Source organism: Lissotriton vulgaris, chromosome 6, assembly GCF_964263255.1.
Source record: "Lissotriton vulgaris chromosome 6, aLisVul1.2, whole genome shotgun sequence".
Classification (NCBI taxonomy): domain Eukaryota; kingdom Metazoa; phylum Chordata; class Amphibia; order Caudata; family Salamandridae; genus Lissotriton; species Lissotriton vulgaris.
The window spans coordinates 1,582,641,761-1,582,663,125 of record NC_141694.1 but is presented as its reverse complement, the minus strand read 5'-3'; positions in this window follow the sequence as shown (position 1 = coordinate 1,582,663,125).

The window sequence follows — 21,365 nt, the reverse complement described above, 5'->3', positions numbered from 1 at the left end:
ACACACAGAAACACACGCACAAATACACACACACAGTTTACAACAATGAACAGACAGTTCTTATTGCTTATAAATCTCATCGATATCCACAGCTGAAGCACGCTTTACACCCATGGAGACAATTCATACCCCATTACAGATGGCCATTTTGAAAGAGTGCCCTTAGGGGGCAAGACACATTAAAAATGATAGTTTCTCCAATTCCTACAATAGAAACGGTGACAAAAGCAAACATTCCTTATACTCACTCTCGATGCAGTAGGATGCATCTTTGAGTACAGTTGATGTAATATTTGAGCATGATCCGACTCTCTGCACCTAGGAATTTCTCCAATAAGCACAAAATATACCACAGACTCGTAATATCCTACCCATTGAGGACTACAAGAATGTTTTTTATATGTGTATATGTCTTGCACTGCAAGGAATGTTTTAAAACGGCTAAATAAAACCAAATATTCACAGAATAAAACTTTAGGTGACTGCACTACACAGCTTGCAGAAACTCTCAACTTATTGTTTGCATTACAAAAAACGGTTCATCAGTTCGCACACCAATAATGCCAGATTCATTCTTTGGTGTGCAAGGGTGCACATGTTGACTAAGCACATTCGCCATTGAACATATACTGATGCAAAAGGAAAACCAATTGACAATAAAAAGCTCTGGGGAAAGGTGATTGTCCTAAAGGACAAGCTTCCTTTGGTGCATGTTCAACATAAAATGGGCCGTAACAGTGTGGGAATTCATGCAAAAGGAAATGGTGCCGCTTACAACCACCACAGCAGTAATGATAAATTGCAGTGATAACCAGATCTCAAACACAGATCAACACAAACAATTTGACAGCGATCCAAGCAACAGCTAAAGGTAAATAGCCTCCAGGCAGCTTTCCTTGCAAATACTCCCACACCCTCAATCAAAATATCAGCCCAATGGTTTTGTTACCTGAGTGGAAGACACATTCCAAATTAATAGACTTAAACTTGAGCTTTAAGCAGCTCATGATGGACTAGCATCTACCCATATCTGCCAGCAAATAAAACATTTGACTGTTCTAAGACCAGAGCAGACTCCCCTTGCTATCTTCAATTACCTAGTAAATTATATAAACCATATTGGGGCAATCGATCCAGTAATCCAATATAGGTATACATTAGTTGCTATTGATTCATGCTCCAGATTTTTATGGGGTTTATCACAAAGGAATACTGATTCTCCAGTGGTCATAAACGACTTTCAAGGCCTAGCAGCAATGGGTGCAGTTCTTCATTGATTCAGACGATGGTCCTGCATTTGCTGCAACGTCATTAGGGGATACTTTGTCTCCCTCTGGAGTATATCTGTATTATGTGCTCCTGTTTTGTATGAAGAGCAACAAGCTAATAGGACACGCCAATGGTATGCTTAAGCAAGTCTTGACAGCTAGGGTATTAAGTAGAGGGTTGAGTTGACTACATAATCTGTATGGAGTTAAGAGAACAGTAAGTGTTCCTCTCTTGACATCAGGAAGTCTTTGGAATAGAGTTACAACATCTCCCTACTCTGAATGAACTACCCCCAAGGAACAAATGAAGACAGCAGCCATGCTGAAATACCAATCCGGGACTATAGAGTTTACTATGCCTCCAGCTTTACTCCAAATGCTAACTTCCATGGAAGAGCCTCATTCTGCAATTTCAACAATTCAACAGTTTAAACAACTCATATGGTTTACTATGACCCCCAGTAATTCAACATCAATTGAAATTATGTCTTTGGAAGTAATATCACTTTATGAAAGGGATTCTGACTCAGAATCAGATGAAGTACTGACACAATCCATAATTGCTCAATGTCATCTCTGACACTTTGTTTGCTCTTAGTTTCATGACAGGTATCTTATGCCACCAGGGTCCTATTTCAGGATTGCTACCAGAGGGTTTTTTCCTAAACAAACACTACATTCTTGATAAAACTGTGCTGTTTCCTCTAATTCCAGAACATCAACTGAATTCTTCTCACTGAGGATGTCAGGACCATCGGGCCTGATTCACAGAACTAACAAGACAAAATCCTAAACTTACTACTTTTGGTATTCACAGAAGTTAGGATTGTGTCTTAAGACAAGCTTCAGACAGACTTAAGACAGACTTAAGACAAAATACTAACTTAAGTCTGTCTTAAGATTGTCTTAGGACAAACTTAAGACAAAATCCTAACTTCCGTGAATTCCAAAAGTAGTAAGTTCTGTGAATCGGGCCCATCATGCTGTCGACTTCATTGACTATCCTGCGCTACACAGTGTAATTTGGTAAAATATCATGAGACATACTGAGATCCTACAGATACCATTTGTCTTACAAATTGCTCTCAATGATATAATAAAACCTGTTCCTTTTCAGATGTAAAAGAATGTTGAAGGATGCTTCAGGCTTATACCACTCTAGACAGCAATGATCCTTGTTTAAATACATACAGTATCATTCATTAAGACATTTTTGTTTCTACCACTATGGCTATTATTACATGCACAGATCCAGCACTCTCCATGAAATATGTAACTCTACTTTGTGGGAGCATTGCAGGGTGCCACCTATAAACAGCAACACAAACTTCCACCCAAAAAATCCCTTATTTAAAAAATATTGATAGGTCATATCCAAAAACATTTAGTTATTTACAAAAGAACCTCATTTCTAGTAAAAATGTGATAACTTCTCATAATTTGTTGAAAATCTTGCAGTGTGAGAGTATGAGCATTGTGATGAAAAGTTTGAAGAAAAAGTATTTGGGGAGCCACATTTTGACAGACCCAGCCAATATTTATGGCATGCATAATTCTGAGAGACAAAACAATGATTTAGTGCTATTCGGATAAATAACGTGAACAAAATTAGTAGGCTTCCATATTTAATGTGCTTCTGTAACAAGTCCAAATTATTTTGTCTTGACACTTGCTCACAAACATTTTGCCTAGCACCAACATTCTACTAAAGAATGAGCTGAATTCAAGATTATGTTCCTTTGATTCATCACACCTCATTAGATCATCTTGCTTTAACAATGAACTTTGCTGTGGATTCACAATAAATAGGCTGTTGGAAAAAATAAATAATTAAGATATATTTTATGTATGCTTAACTAGAACATTGTTGATAGATTTGTGTCACTGCAATTGACTAATTGACTAGTCTCTTGTATTCACAACGGAACACTGAAAGTAAACTAATAGTTTAGGTAAGAAGGTTCTCATTAGAACTTTCCTTCATGCTACCATTATTGCAACATTGAATTTACTTGGTACCGGCATGAATGTTTGTCATGGGGATCGGGAGGAGAAGCAGTGGCTGTCAACGATAGCATCGGAAGAGGTGTTTCTATTGGCTAAAAGCATCATACACCTGCTTATTTTTGTTGCATTATTGTGCATTTCTTATTATAATTGAGTGTTCCTAGTTATAGAGTTTTGGCGCGACCTCTTATAACTCTAGTTAGATCCACTAATTGATCTTCATTGCTGGCAGCTACTGCTGACAGTGAATTATCCTCCTTTATCCTGACACTACTTGAGCAATACTACTGCATTCCATTATCACTGATTCATTTGAATGGTTGTTACTGCAGCCGTGGGGAAACTAAGCTGACTTTCCAGAATGACCCTTCATGGTAAGTTCAAGACTTTATCTATGCTGCGAAAATCTTTCTTTTTCTAGAAGGAACTCTATATGGGTACTCTTCTCTTTTAGATAGTTTAGTGATAAATCTCCTTTATGGAACACCCTTTTTGATGTATCCTGTCACTAATCAACATTTTTCTTGATATTTCTGTAATTCGGACTAATTGGAATAAAGATGAAAAACAATAATAATCTTTTAAAGATAAATAAAGGTTTTGGAAACTTCTTCAACTTGTCATCGTTGAAGGAAAATATAGAACCTCATCATCAACAAACATTATTCGGTCGTTAAGACCATCAAAGTGCATAGGTGTACAATACAGTATATTAGATAAAGCAAGATTTACATAGTAGGTATTGTAAGCCCATATGGATGACATTATGTATACAACGAGGAAACATAGTAAAAACTGAACCATTAAAAACTGAAGAATACGTTCAAAAACCAGCTACAAGATAATAAAACCATAAAAAGCTAAAAGCACATAAAAAAATATATGTAGCCATGTAAATACATAAAGATCTAGTGCATAATAAGCAGGAATACAATTTGACACAATCAAAATATTTCGAATGTAGACTGGATACTTAGACAGGAATGATGCTTAATCTAATGGTATGCTTAGTTAATTTTTTATATCTGCCTCCTAATGAACCACATTCTCCCCAGGAATTTGGCCATTGCACATACTATTTGTGGTCTTGTATCTGTCCTGAGGATAAGTAATGCCTCTAAGTGACTGCGGGTTCCTAGTTGTCTACAAGCAGGGGCTAACCATTTAGATCTTGGGTTTTTATACAGAGAGCATGCAAAGAGGATGTGCTTAGTCGTCTCCTCTATTTCGAGGCAACATGGACAGTTGGCAGGTTTGTCTAGGGAGCCCCTATTCCATAATGCAGTAAAGGAGTTTAAGGGGAAACATCCAAATCTAAATTGGATAAATAACTTCCTCTCTTGAGGGACAGTGATGAAGTCCATATAAGGTTCATAAACACCAAGCATCTTAAACTCCATAAATGATATCGTGAGTTGACCTCCTTTCACTTGTGTGACTGTTCTCTCTGCCACCCATTTCCAATAATAGGACTTAACCCACTCTCTACTGAGCAGTAAGCTAGAGTCCTTTTCTTCCCAAGGATTTCCCAGACCTATTTCAAAAAGCGATGTTTTGATGTTACAGAACCAGACAATTTTTTTTTAAACAATCCAGCATAAAAACCTCCTCAGTAGCAATCACATAGTGGACAAGCTCAGGTTTTTTTTAATGCATAGCCAGAAAAGAAGCGAGCGAAGCTTCGCTTTATCCTTTATTGTAATTCTACCCAGATCTAGCCTTAAAGGAGTAAGCGGGGTACTCTGGGGGAGAGAGCAAAGTGACTTTAAAAATGTATTTTCTGTAAGAAGTACGCCCTCTAAATGATCAAATCCCCAGATTTCAGCCCCATAGAGAGCTGAGCCAACCACCTTCTGGTCATATATATGAAGCGGGCTGCAATTGGTCTAGTTTGTGATGACCTATGTTCTAAGATTATAGCCCCCAAAGTCTTCCTCAGCTGTAGAATTTGCTTCAAAATATGTTGTTTCCATGCAATTTTCTCTGTGAGGGTTACACCAAGATATACGATGGAATCCACACTTTCCAGCGGAATCCCCCCAATAATAGTTTCCCTTTCAACGATTTTTGGGCATTCATTAACAACGTTTGGTCTTGGAGGCCTTAACTTCTAATCCTTTGATCTCACAGAAAGACATGAAGCAGTCTAGAAGAGTTGAAGGCCACTTGGGGTTTTAGAAACGAATAGCGTATCATCCGCAAAGAGCTATGTGCTTATTTTTGCACTCCCCAATGGGGGGGCATCTGTGTGGACCTCCGCTAGGTAATTTACCACCTCATATAAACAAATGCGAAAATAAGGTGGGAGCTAGAACGCAACCCTGCCTCACCCCTCATGCAACCTTTATTGGGTCTGTCAGTTGCATTTGATCTCACCATCGTACTTTAGCATAATTTCCCTCATGAAGGCGTATTAGAAGTGCCAGAAGGTTATGAGGGAGCCCCAGATCTAGTAGAGCTTGCCAAAGTGTAGCCCTTGGAATAAGGTCAAAAGCTGACTTTAAGTCAATAAAATCAGTATAAAGACTGCCCTATTCCAATATTACAGACTTCCAGGCCAATAGGGTAAAGCGAAATACTTGATCAATAGTACTAACTTTTCTCCTGAACCCCTCTTGGAAGGGGCATAATATGTTGTTCTCTTCCATCCAATCAGAAAACTGTCTGCGCCCTGTCTATCAAACTTATCGGTCTATAGTTTGAGGGCAGCGATCGATCCCCCTTCTTGTAGACCGGGATGACCTCCACTCCTTGCCAAGAAGGGGGTATGGGGGCCCCGGCAGCTATACCATTGGCTTGTAACCATCTATAGTTAGACCATTTAGGAATATCAGCTAGAAAGACATCACCAGGTATTCCATCTGGGTCTGATGAATTGTTTTTAAGTATAGAGCTAATACTTTCTGTAATATCTCCTACAGAAAAAAAGTTAACCTTAGCCTGCAAATTAATTAGGTGTGGGGAAGTACCTCCAGGAGTGGATACTCCTGTTCCAGAATAAATTCCTGAAAAGTGGTCAAACCAGGCAGCCGCTATGATATTATTGGTCGGTGAGCTAGGTCTCACAGCATCTCTGCATGTTACAAGAAGCCAGAATTGATTTTGAGCTTTCAGTTTACAAGCAGCATTGATCTGTAGCCAGCGATTCTCCACATACTCCTTTTTGGCTTCCCACTGAGTTTTCTTACATGCTCTTCTAGCTGAACTTATATTGGTATGATTTTTGGCTTCAATCTCAGCTGTGACCGTGTCTCCTTGTATTTTTTGTTAAATCAGGAATGATGTGAGTTAGCTGATGTCTTCTTATAATGAGATCTCGAGCAAATAAAATGGGAGGCTAGCTGTGAAAAAAAGGGCGAGTGTATATCTGTGACCATTTTAAGCTCATCTTGCTGTTTGACTCTATTATAAAGCCTATCAATGTTTTCTTGTAGGGTTATGTTTATAGCTTCAATCTTATCAGTATCCAGCGCTACCCACGTCCACTTTAATCGTCTATTATCATTTGTGGTGTATATATCCTTGGAAGAGAGCATTATCTCTGAAATGTCACTGGCTTTACTCCAAAAGGAGGTCATGATAAGCTCAAGTGGATTACGGTCCCTATCAATTGTTTCTCCGACCACCATATCCATTACTTCTGACCACAACCTAATATCTATCAAAACATAATTGATACGGCTCATATTAGATGTCCTATTAAAGGCATCTTATCAGAATTTGTACGTCCATTTGCTGCCCTAAGCCCATAGCCAAGGGTTATGGCCTGAAGCTGCAGGGCGGTTTGTGTCCATTTTCTGATTAGTGGTACATAGAGACGGTAACATGCCAGTATACCACTACCTGGTAGCTATTAGATGCATCTATTGTGCATAATGGTTCTTATGTACAATTAAAATCCTGCAACAATCATTCTACTGGGAGACCTCAACTTTCACCTGGAAAAGAGCAATGACAGCAACGCCACCACCCTTCTGGACAATCTCGCCAACCTCGGACTCAAACAACTTGTCACTACCCCCACCCACATCGCAGGTCACATACTCGACCCTATCTTAACCTCCAGCAAACATGTCTCCTTCAGTCACACCACAACTCTACATTGGACGGACCACAGCTGCGTTCACTTTAGCTACAATAAGACCACAACTCACAACCATCCTCAACCTACTCTGCAAAGAAACTGGAACAAAATCACCATCGACCAGATCTCCTCATCGCTTCTTCAAAACCCACCTGTCTACTCCTCAAACCCCGACCAAGCAGCCATTAACCTCACCCAATGACTATCCAAGAGTGCCGACACCCTAGCACCATTGAAAAAACGCCAAATCAAGCTAGGCAGCAAAAGCGCCTCCTAGTTCAACGACGATCTTAAGAAATCTAAGAAACTCTGTCGCTCCCTCGAAAAGGACTGGAAAAAAGACCCAAACACCAGCACCAGGGACGCCTTCAAAAACGCCACCCGCATACACCACCAACTAATCCGGTCTGCCAAGAAAGCCGCATTCAAAGACCGACTAGATAACAACGCCCACAACAGCAAGGAATTATTCAACATCGTCAAAGAGTTTACCAACCCTTCAGCCAACTCCAACGACATCACCCCCTCTCAAGCCCTCTGCAACTCCCTAGCCTCATTTTTCCACAACAAAATCGCAGACATCCACAACAGCTTCGACAACCGACCCGGAGACCAACCCACCCAACCCTCTGCAGGACCTTCACCCCTTCCCATCCTTAATGACTGGAACCCAATCTCCACTGAGGACACCATCCGTCTGATGAACTCCATCCACTCAGGATCCCCCACTGACCCATGCCCTCACCACATCTTCAACAAAGCGGACTCCATCATAGCACCACACCTCCGAGACGTCATCAACTGCTCCTTCAACTCCGCCACCTTCCCGGAAAGCTGGAAACATGCCGAACTCAGCGCCCTTCTGAAAAAACTCACAGCTGACCCCACCGAACTCAAAAACTACAGCCCCATCTCGCTCCTTCCATTCCCGGCCAAAGTCATCGAGCAAGCTGTCAACAACCAGCTCGCCACATTCCTCGAAACCAACAAATCCCTCGACTCCTCACAGTCCGGCTTCCGAGCCAAACACAGCACTGAGACCGCCCTCATCGCAGCCACAGACGACATTTGAACTCTACTGGACAATGGAGACACAGTCGCCCTCATCCTCCTCGTCCTCTCCGCAGCCTTCGACACAGTCTGTCATAGCACCCTATTACAACGCCTCAGAAACATCGGAATCCAAGGAAAAACGCTGGATTGGATCACCTCGTTCCTCACCGGAAGAACCCAAAGAGTCCGCCTCCCACCATTCAAGTCAGAGGCCACTGAAGTCATCTGCGGTGTGCCACAAGGATCTTCACTCAGCCCCACCCTCTTCAACGTATACATGAGCCCCCTCGCGGTCATCGCACGCCAACACAACCTCAACAGCATCTCATACGCTGATGACACTCAACTGATCCTATCACTGACCAAAGACTCGAACACTGCCAAAACCAACCTACATGAAGGAATGAAAGAAGTAGCCGAGTAGATGAAGCACAGCAGACTAAAACTGAACTCAGACAAAACAGAAGTCCTTATCCTAGGTACCTCCCCCTCCGCCTGGGATGACTCTTGGTGGCCAGAGGCCCTTGGAAAAGCACCCATCCCGACGGACCATGCACGGAACCTGGACGTCATTCTGGATTCTTCACTCTCCATGTACAGACAAGTCAACGCCGTTTCATCATCCTGCTTCAATATTCTTCGCATGCTCAAAAAAAATTTCGCTGGATCCCCACCGAAACCAGAAAAACTGTCACCCACGCTCTGGTCACGAGCCGCCTGGACTACGGAAACACACTATACGCCGGTACCACCGCAAAACTCCAGAAAAAACTCCAACGCATTCAGAACGCTTCAGCCAGACTCATACTAGACATCCCGCGTAAAGACCACATCTCTGGTCACCTGAAAAACCTCCACTGGCTCCCCGTCAATAAAAGGATTACTTTCCGCCTCCTAACCCACGCACACAAAGCACTCTACGAACTTGGACCCGAATGCCTTAACACATGACTTTCCTTCTACACCCCTTCCCGCCAACTACGATCCTCCAACCAAGCCCTTGCTACTGTACCTCGCATCAACAAAACCACCATGGGAGGTAGATCCTTCTCCTACCTGGCAGCTAAAACCTGGAACTCACTTCCCACGCACCTTTGCCTCACTCAGAACCACCTAGCATTCAGAAAGCAACTTAAAACTTGGATATTCGACAAGTAATTCCCCCACCCTTCTTCAAGCGCCTTGAGACCCTCTGGGTATGTAGTGCGCTATATAAATCATTTGACTTGACTTGACTTGACATTCTACCCTTTCTAACCCTGAGGCTGGTTGCACGTTTATTAGGATTATTAGATTTAATCTCTCCGATTTTGCATAGCAGATCAATCCTAATCCAGATCAATAGCCCCTCCCCGCTTGCCTTCCTGGTCTGTCAGTAACAACCGGTCGGCATAAAGTAACATACCCAGGTATGTACACTGGTGTAGTGGCCCAGGTTTCTTGTAAAATACAGACATCAATTTGTACAATGTATTCAATCCAGTGGCGGAGTAGCTTTTTAGATTTTATTCCAGCCACATTCCAAGTCAGTATACGGAGTGTTGTGTTAGTTTCTTCTAGTTCTCGGGGAATAATATGGTGACATCTCTCTAATGCCTTGTACATCTGTGGAGCTTGGGAAATGGTTAGCTGATCAGGCATTGACATTGTTTTACTTCCCACACTAGAATGCAATGAATCAGAAGGCTCAATATAATGAGGCGGCATTATGGACAAAGAAACTGTTGTAGGTCCTCCTAGTTGGAATATCTTCGGCACCTGATTGATGTTTTTATCATAAAGACTAGAGTTTTTTCAGGGTGTGATGTCATGATACCTCAGTCAGTCATTCTGAGCTAGGGATGATTTGGACCCCATCAAGGCACTAACTCTTCCATTTATAAGTGGCTGTGCTAAGCCAGAAGGGCTGTATTTCATCTGGATGTTTGTGGTTGTTGGGGAACAAGTTCTTGCTTCTAGAGCAATTAAGCAGTGGGCTAAATTTTTGTCTCTTAAATGGAGTTCAATAGAATCTGTAGGGGGGCACCTTTTGAAATGTGTTTTGCCCAGAGAATATCATCTTTAATAATAGATCTACACCAAATTATTTTTCGAATCCAGTATATTGATTTATTGAGTAGTGAATGTTGGTCCTCTTGTCTGCCTACCGATAGAACTTCAGGCACATTAGTCATAAAAATACTCTTAGACCTCTTAACCCCTTCCATGCTCATGACGAGCTCAGCTCGTCATGAGGCACACTGGAGCTGTGCTGATGACGAGCTGAGCTCGTCATGAAATGTTGCTCTCCTAGGATTTTCAGCACAGGACGGGAAAAGCCATAGCAGCCACGGTGTTAATGGGACCATGATCCTGAGTCTGCCTTAGAGTACTATGACCTCTATTCACCATCCACATTAATCCGGTAGGAATTCTATTTCTATTTGAAAATGGGCAACATGTTTGAATGAACATTAGGGGAACTGGATTTCTCATAGGGGAATTATTATCTTATCTTATCTTTTGCTGGTGCATGATCCGTTAAGGAACTAGTGAGCAGATCAATGGGTTTTACGGTCACTTGTTCGTTTGCTACCAGGCGCTTTACTTGATTTGAAAACACAAAGATTAGTAATTTCAACGAATTGACATCATCCCCTAGTTCAGCAATGAGCTTACAAGTGAGATTCTCTTCCATTGGGTGTTGTACTTGGTAAACCTCCCCCTTTCCCCAGGGACCTCATTCGGGCTCTTCGTACCTGTAGCACCCTGGCTGAACTGTGGACTTTCTCCCAACACTGCTTCCTGCTGATCCGCCATTAAATCTGTCTGGTCTTGAAGTAGCGAATTTCGGTGAGATCGGGGAATATTGATGGTTGTGTATATGTAATTCCTGCTGTTATCGATGTTACTATCTGTCTCTAGAGTGGAAGGGGGGAAAGATCCAAACTCCCTTCCATGCTCCTCAGTTGCGCGCTGAATATCGATGTTATGCTCAAAAACCTCAGGGACCTTGGGGGCAGTGCTTCGTGTAGTGGGCTTACAGCCCGATTCATCAAGCGAAATAGCACTCGCAAAGGGCCAGATTCTGAGAATCTGGCCCTTTGCGAGTGCAATTTTTGCATTTGGGATTCATCATCCCAAATGCAAAAATCGCTATTAGCGAAATCGCATATTTGTGAGGAATTGGATTTAAGGAATCTCTAATAGAGATTCCTTAAATGCAATTCATCAACCAATTAGAAATTGCGAATTCGCAATATTTGGTCGCAATTTACCACGAAGTATGACTTCGAGGTAAATTGCGAAAAAAGAGTAAAAAGCACGTTAGTGCATTTTTTTCTTTTGCATGTTACACACACACATGTCCTTTGGACATGTGTGTGCGCAATACCTGTTTAAATTTGAATTTAAGGGGTGCTACAGGGTGTCCTTTGGACACCCCTGGCACCCTTTAAATCGCTATCTTATTTGCGATTAGCTAATTGCTAATCGCAAATAAGGAATACTCCCCATTCATTCCTATGGGCCTTTTGGCCCCTAGGAATGAATGGGGAGTTATTCTTTATTTGCGATTAGCAATTTGCTAATCCCAAATAGGAATGTGTAGGAATCGCATTTTATTTTTTTTGCGATTCCTACATGAATCCCGTTTTGCGAGTCTGTAATAGCGATTCCTTATGAATCACTATTAAAGACTCGCAAAACGGGTCTTTGATGAATCTAGCTGTTAGTGAATATAGATGGAATTCGCTTTGTTTTGGTAGCGGTCATAGGCTCTGTGTCTGATTCAATGGTGGAATGCTGTTCCCTTGACATAGATGTAATAACAGAGGTGCTAGAGAGTGGAGCTAGAATATCTTATTGTAGTACGTCAGCTATACGATCTAAAACACAATTCTGGGCTGCAGATTTGAGCGTAATTTTTGCTTTCCTGATTTGTCTGCACCCCCCTAGAGTGACCTACCCTCCTTGTTAACACTCCCAGTTAATTTCCTTTTCCCCATAATAACAGGAAATCAAACAGTCAGAAACTGAGATAGATTTTTGATTTGCCAATATATATAACCAATTTTTCAGAAATACAATAATACCACCTATACAATGTATATGCGTATATAACTCATAGTTTTGGAGCAACTAAAGTCCACAAGTCCCAAAAAGGTTCCACTATATCCTCGGAAATAGGAAAGCCAAGTGAGGAGGCCATGCCCTGCCTCTTCCTGGCAATGATGGGCAAGGATGGACCCGCTCTTGGCCCGGGATAAGCCCGGGGTCTTCCCGCGTGCATCCCTCACTACGGAAGATGACAGCACTTTTTAAGCGCTACAGCAGCAGTCTCCTCCCTCCCGGGAGCAAAGAATCCTGGGACTGGAAGTCCCCCTTGGCAAGGTGTCCCAAAAACAGCATGCCCCATGCTGCTGTAGATGACGGTGGTTTTTCAAGCACTACAGCAGCAGTCTCCTCCCTTCAGGGAGCAAAGGATTCTGGGACTGGAAGTCCCGCTTGGCAGGGTTGGTGAGCAGGCAAGGCGTCACACTAACAGCAAGTCCCCAAATATAGAACCTAAAGGTTGATGATGTATGTATATGACCTATTCTTTTGTCCTGGCTCCATTCACAAAATAGTGGATTTTGAGAGTCAAGTTGGGGTTTTTGCTTTAACACCTACTTTTCTTTGAGCATTAACAGTGTTTACATTAATCAGTTTCTCTCCAAAGACCCAGATCATCTAGCTAATTGTCCAGATCCTTCGTATAGGAAGTATATGCCTGTAACTGTCACCACACACTGTGTGGGTAAGCTGTGATAATGATGGTTACCACATTCCAACCTCCCTGGTGTGAAGGAGCATTCTTTCCCAATTACTGAAAAAATGCATTTGAATGACTCCCTCCTGGATCCATACCCATCAAAATGTAAAAGCTTCATGTTTGCAGCAGGCTATGCAATCTATAACGACATGTAAAGATACTCAGAAAAGTAGACTGTCACAAGAATTTAAGAAACTGACAGAGAAATATTGCAAACAACATTTAAATGTATTGACAATATCATGCAACCAATCTCCTAATGAGTGTAATCTGTAAGCACTATAATGTCATCAGCCCTTGGTCTTTTAAATTGTATGTTGCAATCACTGAAATCCAATTAAGTGTCTTGGCAACTGATCAATGAGAGTGTCATATTTGTGGCAAGTAATCTTTCCCCAACACTAACAGGCATGTCTAAAAAAAGAAGCCACCTATACCATCTTAAGTATTGAAGAAATAGAAGATGCCCTGTTTTTGTAGTAGAAGACTCACATATCACATGGCTGCTACATTTTCATCGATGCCAGAAACATAGGTTCTAGGGTTGATATGAAAAAATACACCCCATTTTCCTCCACCAAATATGGGAGTTACTCTAGGTAACTCAATCCTTTATTATTCCATCACAATGCATAGAGCTTGTAAATTGGTAGCTGCAACTGTTTTCTCTGTCCCAGCCCACCACACACTCATGAATAACCAGTCCTATTTAATAATCACTTTCAATAATGCTGTAGAATAACCCAGGGATAACTGTATGTGGTAACTGTATGAGAAATCATAATCCTTGTACCCTCCCAAAAGACTGTTTGTAAATGCCCTAGATCCAGAATAGATATAGATAATATGCATCTCAATACGTTGAATAAACTTGTTGCCAAATCAATGTAGAATGAAGTCTCTTTATTCTCAGAGGCAAATATTCTTGACTTACAGACAACCTATTGTGATGTTAAAGTTATGTTAATAAGTCTTGGAAAGCGCACAATTACCTGAAGGTGTCTTGGGGCTGGCTTTGATAATGGAAGGAGATGTAAGCAGATATGTGTCAATTAGCAGATGCTGAAAAGCCAAGTCTTCAACTGTTTCCTAAAGTTCAGGAAGTTGGTTACATTTTTGATGCTTAATGGTAAAGTATTCCAGGCTTTGGATTTGCCCAGAAATAAACTCCTGTCGCCAGAAGTCGACTGTTTAAGTCTGGGCACAACAATGTGTTTGAAAGAGGCTGATTGAAGGGATCTGGCTAGGATATTTCAGTTAAAGCTTTGCTGCAGATAAGTAGGACCTAAGCCGTGAAGTGCTTTGTAAGCAATGCAGAGTGCCTTGAAAGTGCACCTTTGTCTGATAGGAAACCAGTGCAGATATGTAATGGCTGTGGTTACAAATTGATGTCTAGGTATCTTTAGCAGAAGTCTTGGTGCAGAATCTTGTAGTACTTGTTGCCTATTAAGAGTGCGTTGATGCACGGTGAGTAACAGACCATTGCAATAGTCTAATTTAGACATAAGTAGTGATGCTAGAAGAGTTTTTTTCAGATGCAAAGGAATAAAGTGAAGAATGTTTTTACCATCCTTAAAGTGAGAAATATCAACGATGATAGGACATTGACATGATTTGTTAGTGGTCAATCAGAACTCCCAAATTCTGATCCTTGGTGACGGGAGAGGGCATTTGGTCCATTTCTGCTGGCCGGCATGATGGTGTCTAGAAGTAGGTTTGTGCTCCAAAGGATAATATTTCGGTTTTAGCTGCATTTAATATGAGACTATTCCTACTCATCCAGGTATTTACTGCCAGCATGCAATCGTGAAATCTGCTGCCTACTCCTGAGTCTTTAATGGCCAATGATACAACAATTTGGGTTTCATCTGCATAGGACGTTAAGGAAAAGCCAAAGCTTTAGATTAGGTTGGCCAGGGGTGTAATATAAATAATAAATAGGGTAGGGCAGAGTAAACAACCCTGAGGAACACCACGTGGGAGGAAGAAAGATTGAGATGTGAGCTCACTGAGTCTGACGGACTGTTCTCTGTCAGAAAGAAAAGATTTAAACAGGCACCATGCTATAACGCTGATATTGATTTTGGATAAGCGGTTTAATAGCACTCCATGAACTACTGTATCAAAAGCAGCCGAGAGATCAAGCAATGTAAGTGCTGCTCCTTGGTTCTGATCGAGCAGCTGCCTGATCTCTTTGGTTCCCTTGAATAAGTCTGTTTCTATGCTATGTCCACTGCAAAAACCAAACTACATGGCATCCATTTGGTTGTTAGATTAAATATCGTCCATCAGTTGTGTATTTATGATCTTCTCGATGATCTTGGAAGAGAGAGGGAGACGTGATATAGGGTGGTAGCTGCTGGGGTCTTTAGTGTCCAGGGTTGCTTTTTTGAAAGTAGGAGAATTGAGGATTTCATCCAGATAGATGGAAATTGGCCGGCCAAAGTATTGTGTGTCAGACATTCAAACCTCCTGCAACACCAGTATCCTACTTCCTTAACAGATTTTGCAGACACTATCCTTAAGTCATCCAGCACAGCTGGCATAGTGCATTTTTTCAAGAACTTTGAATCTAATTTAATCAGTGGCATAACACAACTTGGTAGCCCCCCTTGCAGAATTTGTTAAGAGGGACCCTGAGACTCCTATGTGGTACAGATATTAATGAGCCTGAATGGGGGCCCCTGAAGGGTGGAGCCACCCCTGCACCACTGGGGCTTCAGAGGCCTTTGTTACTGCCCCTAGTGTATATGGACTAGTTTTAAGAGGCTGTTTTTAGACTAATTCCTTTGGTTTTTCATTCATTGATCTCCAGTCTATTTTGTGGATATCTAACATTCTTTATGATCATCGGTTGTGAAGTTTTCATCTTATTCCAGACATGGAAATAAAACGAGGCCCACCTCGAATTGATTTTGAATGGGAATATCCCTACCATTTTATCTTAGGTATGAGTGGCTGACTGCTCTAAGCGAGTACTGAACTCTGTCATACTGCAAATTGTATGCCTCGCAAGTAACCCCAGCCTTTAGGTGAACAAGTTGTTTACAAGAAACTGTTCTAAAAGTTCATTTAGAATTGCCCTCAAAAGAGTTGATCAATATGAAATAACTGCTGTGATAACTAAAAGTCCACCAAGCATACTGCCATGCACCACCATTGCCTAGAGTAAAATAGGCACAATATGATGGGCAAGTCACTCTTCCAGCATTTGATTCAAGAACCACCTTTATGTGTGAACAATTGATTTCAATTGCAACCAAAAGACAAGCGACGTCACCTTCCTTGAATTCTCTAGAAGCAATGTTGCAGTCCATGTCCCATCACCCTTATTCTCTGGTACTAAACCAATAGTGAAGAAGCATCAAAATGAGTATACCTATGCTGTTACAGGTACCTAATCTTCAAAGGCAAAAGCAAAGACCTCTGGATGTGATGGAGACTATGGGGCCTATTTACAATAACTGGCGCATCCCTGCAAATAAGCAGGGATGCGCCAGGTATTGTGCGCCACAGCTCCGCCATAATGGATGCGCCGCATTTACTATGCGGCGCACAATGGTGCAAAAACGGCACAGATGCGTTACGCATCTTTGCCGCAAAAGTGACGCATTGCTGGAGGTTTCTGCCTTAGACCACAATCACACAATGGATCTAGCCCAACACATGGAACCCCCATCTCAGGTTCACGTGTGAACAGAGTAAAGCTTCCCTTCTTTTTCTGGATCTTTTGTGATTCCAGAAGAATGGAGGGATTTGCTCTGAGCTATACAAGAAACCAATATCACACATCTCCCTCCTCTTGAACAACAGTCTTCACCCTTAGGCCTCTGGTATCCCTTACCTGTGGGCCCATTTTTGAGAATCAGAAGAAGTTGCACTGAAGTGGCAAAATTTAAAGAACATGCAGCCACACCACACACCCGTCTGTCCCAGTGAGTGTACCCTAAAGATCTTATATTGGGCCACACAGAGGATGATATGAAGTGGGTGGTGATAGATAAACCTTGCTTCACACCTTCCATGGGCAACACTGAGTCAGTCCTGCTCCAGAGGGGACAGCGCTAGATATTTAGACTTGACTGTGAGGCCTAAATGATGATATTTCCTCGACTAGCTTGGGTCATTGAAGACCCCCTGCTTCTTTATCCATCTTTTGTGTATGTAGCACATATAACTCATAGGCTTGACCTGATTAGATGAGCATTTGATATGTTCTTCTATGCCATCTCTGTCCCCTTGTGTTATTGGGGGCCACATTCTCCTACTTGGTATAATTGCCCCTGGGAGATATACTGGACTCTGATCCTAAACATACGTAAACTTTTAGCCTTTTTGTAATCTTTCCACCAATCATTCTGAGTGTGTATTTTCCCACAATGACCATATGATGATTTATTTGCACCCCTTGAGTAGTACGATGCTCAGTCCTTTGATTAATTTATTAAAATACCCCCAACAAGACATCGCCTGGGGCCCTTCCAAAAATGTACCCTCTAAGATTCCAGCATTGCAAATCCTTTTAAGCGTGACCCTCAAATTGATGTGTTCCCAGTAGTGATGCATTCATGCACTTCGGGCCCCCATGAGCTCCATACATGACCTTATGATGCGTCACCATCAATCCTTTCATTAGTATGAATATGGAACACTGATGGTGGCCTGGTTCTATTCTCACAGGGACTTTCCATGGCCCATTTTGACTTTCAGCAGATAAGGGCCAGTTCAGCACTCGCATCAGGAACCTGCTGCTCGGGTGCTGAAATAATGGGTGCTTTGTGTATATCCTGCACTTTTGCTCAATGGGTGGCGATCATTACTATTTTGGGATCATAAATCTGATGCTGCATACTATTTGCACCAACGGTCTCCATCAGTTTTAAACATGCCATGTAGGCATTTTGTAAATGTGTATCAGATGACCATGTTTACCTTTTTACTGTTCATATAGGCAACATGGTCTCGACCATGGTCCTGCAACTTCCGCTCCAAGGGCAGCCATTGTCATTATTTTTGTGTTTGTCTTCTCACTTTTACATAGGCAACACGGTCGCGACCTGTGTTGCCACCCTCACTGTTGGGATAACATGACTGTGTACCCCTATGATGATAGTGACTGAGAGATGCACTTGTACTGTATCATCTCTCCTATTACTTTCTGTGTTCCGCTGGTGAGTGTGAGAGTGCCTAGAAGGGTTTCTTGATGGGCCCCCTTCTACTCCAAGAGCTTTTGACCCCTACATATAGACATTATGACATACTGTTTGTACAGAGAATAGATCCCCTCTTTATAATACCCTGGGACAAATGGACCATTGAAGTGTATGGGTTTGAACTTAGTACTTTCAGACGTAATCGGTGAGTACTTGATGAGTTCTTGTGTTGATGTGTCCCTGCTCCCTCTTGTTGTTGGTTCCATGTATTTTAGTTGTGGCAGGGACATTACCTGGTGGCTTGAGAATGGTTGTCTTATGTCTCTTAAACGGTTAGATGACTCATGGACCTACCCATTGGGCACTTCCTTGTTTTATGATACGTTCATGTGACTCTAATTAGTTACATGAGCAAAAGCTACAACTGTTTTTCTATACACTATTTTTCTATAGACTTTGTGATTTGAGAGCTCCTTATTGTTAATTCCTGGACTGTCTGGGATTTTTTTTCAGAAAAACTGTGGACACAGAAAAACATATGGGCCATCACCGTCCCTAGCAGGCTAACCTCTATATGGCCAGTATACATTTATGTATAATTTTTTGCATGATTATATTTGCACAAGTGATATATAATTATGGTCCTGCTGAAAGCCCCAGAACCCCAGTTGGGGTGAATTATGGGCAGAAACATGTTGGCCATTTACATGGGGATATTTATTTGAAATCCCAGCCATCCTCGCCTTTTAATCTATCCTAGGGGCCACTGAATACATTTGATTCACCCCTCTGGAGATAGTTTTAATCACATTGGTTTCATGTATTTGTTTGCACTCTGACACTCACTTACCCTATAAAATTAGCTCATCTCTAAATAAAACACATCAGTGCCTCCCGTTGGGAATTTGTAGCCCACACCTGGTAACTTGCGGTCCGGTTGTGAGAGGGAACCCAATATCATCTTCGGGTGAGTGAGGGTTCTCGTCTATTTGGAAGCTCTCTTCAGATATCACATTCCTCAGACACTTATTCACACACAATACATGTGTTAATTCTCAGTTAACTCTGTCGATTCCTAACATTCCTAACACTTAACCAGGTGTACTTTCTTGTTAGTTTGGTTACGGCCTTACAGTCATAAATGAAATGAAATGGAATGAAAAATTATATTTATATGGCGCGTAACTACCCGGAGGCCTCGCAGCGCTTTAACTGATTACTGAGGCGAGGGCCAGGGTAGAATTAGCAAGCTTTCCTGTATGCCATCCAGTTGTTATTCTCTCTGAGGTTCAATGGGAGGGAGTTCCACATTCTTCCAGCAATGTGCGAGAATGAACGGCCGCCCCACCGGGCTTTTCTAATTTTGGTTGAGGTGGGTAAATGCAGTGCACTGGAACGAATGATTCTGGAAGGAGTGTGGGGTACAACCAGAGGGCGCAGGATGGCAGGACCCACTCGATGAAAGGCTTTATGCACGATGCACATGGCCTTAAAGTGTACTCTGGCAGCCACTGGAAGCCAGTGTAGGTCTTTTAGGGCTTTCTTGGCTGAATGCCAACGGGGAATGTTGAAAAGTAGTCGGGCAGCGCAGTTTTGAGTGACTTGGAGTCTATTAGTCACTGCCGCCGGGACTCCTATATACAAAGCATTTCCATAATCCAGGCTGGAGAGTATCAGGGCCTGCACCATCATTCTCCTTGCCTGGAAAGGAAGTAGAGGGAACACCTTTCGGAGCATTCTCATTAGCCCGCCACAGGTGGATTAATGATCAAATGGTTACCACAGGTGGATCTTAGTGTGGAGGTAGTGTGACTAGTGGTGAATGTGTCAAGAGTCCAGCGTGGGGAGCATGTGATCACTATGCGTGCTAGGTCCTGATTAGCTATATGTTCCTAACTCCTGTGGCAACTGACTTGATGGTGTTTTTTGAAGCGCACGTATTCCCTCGGGCTATGTGTGTTTTATAGGGGACAATCTCCCCTGACCATTGTGATGTTGCTGTCCACCTATCTGTGGGTCTGAACAAGTGTTTCCTGCCAGTTTATTTGCCTGCCAGCTATGCACCCTTCCACATGTGACCCATCAATCAGGGATCTCTGGCCTATGCCAGAGGGCCTGCTTGACTACATTCTTGTGTGTCAAGGTAGATGTGAAGTTCAGGAAGAGTGATTTTATTGATAGGGATGATAGTTCATTTTTATCAATAAACATATAGATATCCATATTAACATACCTAATCCCCAAATGAAAGAAAGTAAACTAAGTTCATATCATACCTCCAGTACGAACGAGAAAATACTGTTCCTGCTCTTCAAAAACAAAATGGTGACGAGTGTGCCAAATCACACCCCTGTTTTCTTCTTGTTTTAGTTTTATTCAGCACCCAGGTACATTAGGTGTAGGTACAATGCTAAACATGGTTTGCTTTTAATCTTTGAACAGGCCTATGATAATATATTTTGTAGTTTTTATGCAATATAATATGCAACATCTTTAGCTATTCTTTCACAAATAATTGTATTCTATGAATATCCAAATGATTGGTATATGTGTATCATAAATGCTAATATCTTAAAGAACAATCCGGGAATGTCATCAACATTGTTAGGGCATGTTTAAATGTCTTCTATTTTTATCATGTGCTCGCCTGTAGATTTATTTTCATCCCTTTATATTAGAGGGTGTGAGGTTCAGGCATTAACGGAAGTGTAAACATCAAGTCTGCCTCCTACCTATCCTGACATATTTTCATTTTTTATGTAAATGGCCATGTTCATATGGGTACTTGCAGTGAATACAAAAATGTCTATATATGAATTGAGATGATACATTTATCACCCTACTTTTTTATGACTTATGTTTCACCAAACTTTTAAACATAACATAACATTGTTTATTGTATACTTCTGAAAACTCAGTTGTCCGCCTGTAATTTGTAAAGGCTGCTCAACTAGACTATCAGGCCAGAGATCATGCTGGTTTGCTGCAACAAACCCTTCTCAGTCAAG